A 6334-nucleotide genomic window follows, 5' to 3' on the forward strand; every position below is an offset into this window, starting at 1 on the left:
ACAAGAGGGGGGATTCGAACTAGTGACCACCGTTTCATAAGGCGTGGTCTCCAGCCGATTGATTTTTTATGAACTCAAATATGTTAAAAGACACTTAGCATTTATTAGAGTTAGTTAAAAAGAGATTTCCTTCAAACTGATTTTGAGAAAATTTGTGTCAGTTACCCAAAAAAAAAAAAAAAAAAATGGAAAAGACTATTTGAATGATGCCAGCCCAAAATTCAATCTTATCTATTAAGTAAAGTCACACCAAAGGTTATCCCTTATATTTATAATTGAATGCTTGTAGGGGTACAATGGCTTTTACTATATGTTTCTTCAAGACGAAGTGCCCATCTATACGATATTTACTAGGTTAACCATTAAATAAATAAATTTAATATTAAATTTTTCGTTTAATCTTTTCACTCATGTGACTAAACATGGCATTATGAGAACTATCACATGAGTTTGTAAAGAAATTATAATAAATACTGTAGTACCTAGGCATTTTCCATCGCAATTACATTACATCAAGTATAACATTTATTTTTTTAGAAATGATAAAATTCATTAATTTTTTAACCATCTCCATAGTGAATGAATGAATCCACCATTGAATTTATGTGGGTTCATTTGAGCCCACAAATCTAATATATAGTTGATCTATTGAATTTGTAGAGTGACATAGAGAAAATATGAGAAAAGAGAAAAGAAGAAGGAAAATTCGATCTAATAATCTTTACTTTATGAGGTATAATTTTCTGACGATTGAACATCGACTACAACATTTAGGTCAAGGAACTACGAAGGAAATGGCAGGATTTGGTAAAACCATCAAAGTTGAAAGAAACGTTAGAAAGGTAATTAATTTTTACTCATCTACCTCACCAGCTCTTTGGGAAAACTTTAGAATTGAACCAATTTTTTTGCTTGTTTGACCATTATTGTCGGTGACAAAGCTGCCATAGTCTATAGTAGTGGAGGTAGGCATATATATTAATTGGTGTGGCCAATATCTCTGCCAAGGTCCTATGAATCTGTTCATACTTTCCGAATGTGAGAAATTATTTTTCAACTGCCAAAATTATCTCCAACTTTATTGCCGACATCAGAAATTGAATGGCGTTTGCAGAGGGATTGCTTGTGTGAGTACTGTTTTATTGTGAAAATTTAAAGTTGATGCATTTAATTGTGTACATAATATTATAATATATAATATTATGTACACAATTAGATGCACTAGCTTTAAATTTTAATTATAAAATAAAAAAAATTAATGTACATTATACAAATTTCAGAGTAACATCAAGGCAATTGATACAAAAATAAATAATAAAAGGTCTACACTCTAGAGAAGAACCCGAGAGGACCACGAGGCTCTCTAAAGAGGGGGTGTGGCCACCCCAACGTGAATTGGAGGTGGCCAGGCCACGCTAGAGTCACCAGAGTGCTCACACCACACCTGGGTTCTACTTTGGGGGCCGACCACCATTAGAGTTCAATTTTCTTTCTTTTTTTTATTAGGGTTTAGGAGTTGAAAAAAAAAAATAGAACTGTTATTCTTCTCATTTTTTTAGAGGAATAAATGCTACTCTTAAGAATAGATTCCTACTAAATTAAATAATGATTATTTTATTCTATTCCAAATATTATTATGCAAACCAAATGGATCCTAAATCTACCGGGTGATATTAGTTAACACATGGTTAACGCATGACATTTAGGTGAGGCATTTGTTGATAGCTTCGCACATGAATAAAAATCAAAAGCCCAAGGTCGGTGGAAGTCATATATATATGTATTAATTAGTTGAGGCCCGGCCCTAAAAGTAAAATTCCTCTTAATCGGGCCTGGTTAATGCAGGATCTGATTAAATCAAACTTGGCCGAATAAGATGAGGGTAATAGCCATTAGCAGCCCAGCAAACACACGTGCATGAGTAATGCTATAGGACAGAAATTTCCTTTAAACCAGTTTGAAAGAAATTTCATCAAACCTACTTCAATAAGTGTCAAGAATCATCTCTCACATATTTTATTTAATATTTTAAATAGTCATTTATTACTATTCTACTAACTTAAGAATCTCAAAATGAGATATGCTAAAATTTAATAAAAACTCCATATTTTGCCTATAAAAGTTTATGTGGCAAGATCATCTTCTTTTTATTTTGTCTTTTTTCTTCTACAAAAAAAAAAAAAAAAAAAAAAAATAGATGTGGCGTCTTGCCATGTGAACTTTTATGGGTAAAAACCGTAAAATATGAAGTTTTTATTAGATTCTACCATATCTCTCTAGAAAATAATTTTTGAAAAATTTAAAAACGTTGAATGACACTTGTCACTTATTAAAATAGGTTAGAGGAAATTTCAGTCTAATTCTAAATACTCAATTTTTATCTCACTTTTATACAATTGAACTGATGTGGTCGTGTTCATCAACTTTTAAATTTTATTTTTTAAATAAATAAACAATGATCCAAAAGTTTATCACGATGACCACAGAAGTGATAGTTTCAATCAAAGCTAGGAGGTATAGAGCTCCCCACGGGCAAAGTGAACATGGTCGCAGCTCAAGGGGTGGATGCATGTAATTACAAACTCGACACATTATTTATTTTTGTGGTTGGCTCTGCCTAACCCTACACCTTTGCTCTCTCTCTCTCTCTCTCTCTCTCTCTCTCTCACGTATATATAGGGTTTAGCATATATATATATCCCCTTATTGTGCCTCTCAGAAACGAAAGCTCTCAAAAACGAAAGCATGACGTTTATATAGGGGACCATATATTATTTTAAAAGAAAATCTTAAAAAAATCTTATCAATTATGATAATCCTTTTAACAATTTCCTTTTCAATATAAAAGACCAGATAATTTCCAAGAAAGTTATCATCAATTCTATGTCGAGGTGTTGTCTTTAGCTGAATGCTCAATGGTTGCCATTTAAATCCAAAGAGTCAAATTACAAGAGTCAACCTATCCTAGATAATAAACTTTGGACTTTTGAGGTTTCACTAAGCTCGATGTAGGTCTTAAATTATGGATAAGTTGGGTAAATTTGGATGACAGACGTATCATAGTTCTTATAGAATTTTATAATAAACTAAAGAGATGAAATATGAGAGAAAACACACAGAAATTACATGGTTCAGCTTATGAGCTATATCCACAAGTGAAAGTCTTTAGAGGATACATCTTTTATTAATTTAATTTGATTGTATATAAGGCTCTATTTACAGACATTTACAAGTTATTTGAATAATTTCAAATGTAAACAAATCATTTAATTTATAGTAAACAAATCACAATTTATCACAAATAATTTCTGTCTTTATTGTTAGTTTATGTTTTCGCACATTCAATGGTTTGTTTGTAATCAGTTGAAAATGAGTAGCTTGTCCAAACAGCAAGAAGCCGTGTCCGAACAACATTTCCAAAGAGTTCACTTTGAAGACCTGTCCAGACAGCATTTCCAGAAAGTTCACTTGTTCACTTCGAAGACTTGTCCGAACAGCCAAAAGCCGTGTCTGGACAGCATTTCCAGAAAGTTCATTCAACTTGGCCTGTCTGGACACTGGTCTTGGCTGTCCAAACAATGAGGGGTTACTCATATGTAACCCTAGCCATGTCCGAACACGTGCTTAACCCTGTCCAGACACAGCCGCTTTATTGTTGTGCGAATTTATGCACAACGATAAAGCGAATATTGTGAGCTAAGAGAGAGTGATAGAGATATTGAACTAGAGTGTTTGTATCTCTCTTAGAGTAAAGGAGAGTTTAATTAATTATTAGTTTTTTTTTAAAAAAATTCAAAATAGTTTTTTATTATTATTTTTTTAAAATATTTTTTTCACATCCCAAAATTGCACTGTTTTTATCCAAACAGTGCAGTTTTGGATAACTGCAGTTGTACCACTACCACATAAAAGCCCAATCCTTCCCTGACCTCCCTCGTTGTACCTTGGCGACGACAAAGATGGTAACAATTTGGTGGAGTTCTATGATTGCATCTCATCCACCATTGCTGGATGGACAATAATTAAGAGCCTTAAGTGTAGATTTCTTCTTAAAGGACTAATGATTGTACTTATTTTCTTATTAATTCTCTTTGCAAAAACTATTAAAAGTTTTAGAAAAAAAAATTAATAAACGATGGAAAACATTAACCACCCAATTTTTTTTTTTTTTTTTTTTTTTTTTATATATATATATATATTACATTAAAACAATCTTTCGAGAAAAGAAAAAACCCCTATTTGGTATACATTAACAAATGGAACCAACATCCACGATCTCATTTGCTTTGAAATGAATTTTTCTTTTTAAGGTGCAACTCTTCTCCCCTTATAAAAGTCCACCAAACTTCAATGAAAAATTAATATATCTATTCTTTTGTTTTTCTTTTACCCCTTGTGACTTGGCCTTTCCAATTCTTGAATATTCTGGTTTGATCGTAGTCCAATTGGCATATCGAAACATATTCAATAACCAAATGAGGTTAAGAGGAGCTAATCGGCGCAATATCGAAGCAACGATTATATGAACGTAATCTGTGATAAAACTGCCATATCCTATGGATGTAATGTGCCAAAGCTCATATGAAAGAGTAATGTTAAAAATCATTCTTATATTTCTCTTTATTTCCTACAAAATTAATGTAGCTTTAAAATCTGAGTAAAATACTTGACATCCTTGAAAAGCTAATCACACCTTTAAGCCAGCCAATTGAATGACAATCGGCAAACAATTGGTAATTGCCTCTAGGCCCATTGATTTGGGAGGATGATTTTTTATTATCAAAACCCGGTTCAACCCGAAAAAATGGCCAAAAAGCTACATGATAAATGGAATATGCCTAACCTCACTGGCTAGCTAAAACGGTCAAGTAAAATTCAATTCCGTTTGTCTTGGATAAATGAAATTTCAATTTACCTTATACATAATTATATAATCAATTCCTTTATTTTATTTTAATGAGAAATACTATTTAATAAAATATTTTATATATTAGTACCTTACAATTGAAATGTCATAACAGTAAAAATTGACAGAGTTTTCCTCTAAACTAGGTTTGAGGAATTTTTTTTAACCTATTTCAAAAAAATGACACGTGTTATTTTTTATGTGAAAAACACATGTATGTCATTTTTATGAACTAGGTTGGAAGAAATTTCTCCAACCCAACCCAATTTAGAAAAATAAAAAAAATAAAAAAAATTATTCATTAATTTTTTTTTTTAACAAATTTTTTATTAATTGAAAGACCTTACTATTACATAATTATAATTATATAAAAATTATATAACATTATAATAAGGGTAAATATATTATAAGTCCCTAAGTCAACCCTCCAAAATTAAAAAATTCTTAATTTTTTTTTTTTTTTTTTTTGAATATTTACCCATTGGGTCAATCGAAATGCCAATAAAATTCTTACCATAAAAATTTTTTAACTGCCGTTAGATTGGTTGAAACGCATCGTTTTAAGGAATGTCATATCAATCAAATTTTTTGATCCTACGTGTCCACAGTGAACATGTAGGATCAAAAGTCACCGCTTTGGCCCTATCCAAAACGGTGAGTTTTGGCTGACTTGAGGTTGTTTTTTTTATTGTTTAAACCCCCAAATCATTCTTCCCCACATCATTCCCAGTCAAACCCACGCACCCATGGAGACCCACCGATGCACCACCACAACCACCATCTCCCACCCACCACCACAGCTGGCCACCACCATCCAGCACTGTCGCGGCCCACCACAAAGGTTAAACGCCAACCATCCAGCCAATTTCTCTCAACCTCAAGCGGTTTAGTCGCCTCCGCCCAATGAATGACGTCCACACCATCCACCTCCGCCCACCACTGACGACACTCACCGAGTGCATAGGATCTTTGAGTCCAAAAGCACTGAACCCGGTGCCCACCCAAAGGTCATTTTTCATTTTGATTCTTTAGGTTTTTGGGGTTCTCTCATCTAGGTTTTGCTTAGTAATTTTTACATCATTGGATTTTTGTGAGTTGTTATGTTTTGTGCTCAACTGGGGTTAAAGGTTGTTATTGATGGGATTTGTGTTTTAATGAGTTAACCGAATGGGTATGTTGTTGGATATCTTCGGTTTTTTTGGATTTTTAAATCAGGGTTGATGTTAGCTAAATTTGTTAATCGTTATGTAATAAGAATAGCTTAGTCATCAAGGTTTATTCTCTTGATTGTATACCATATTCCTGTTTGTTATTATGTGAGAAGAATGGTATCTCTATCTGCTACATACATATAGCAAAAAAACATATTTTTAAGGATGTTGATAATCACTTAACCGAGAAATTGTATCAACAATTGTATCTTCAAAA

Source organism: Corylus avellana, chromosome ca2 (assembly GCF_901000735.1).
Source record: "Corylus avellana chromosome ca2, CavTom2PMs-1.0".
In the NCBI taxonomy this organism is placed as follows: Eukaryota; Viridiplantae; Streptophyta; class Magnoliopsida; order Fagales; family Betulaceae; genus Corylus; species Corylus avellana.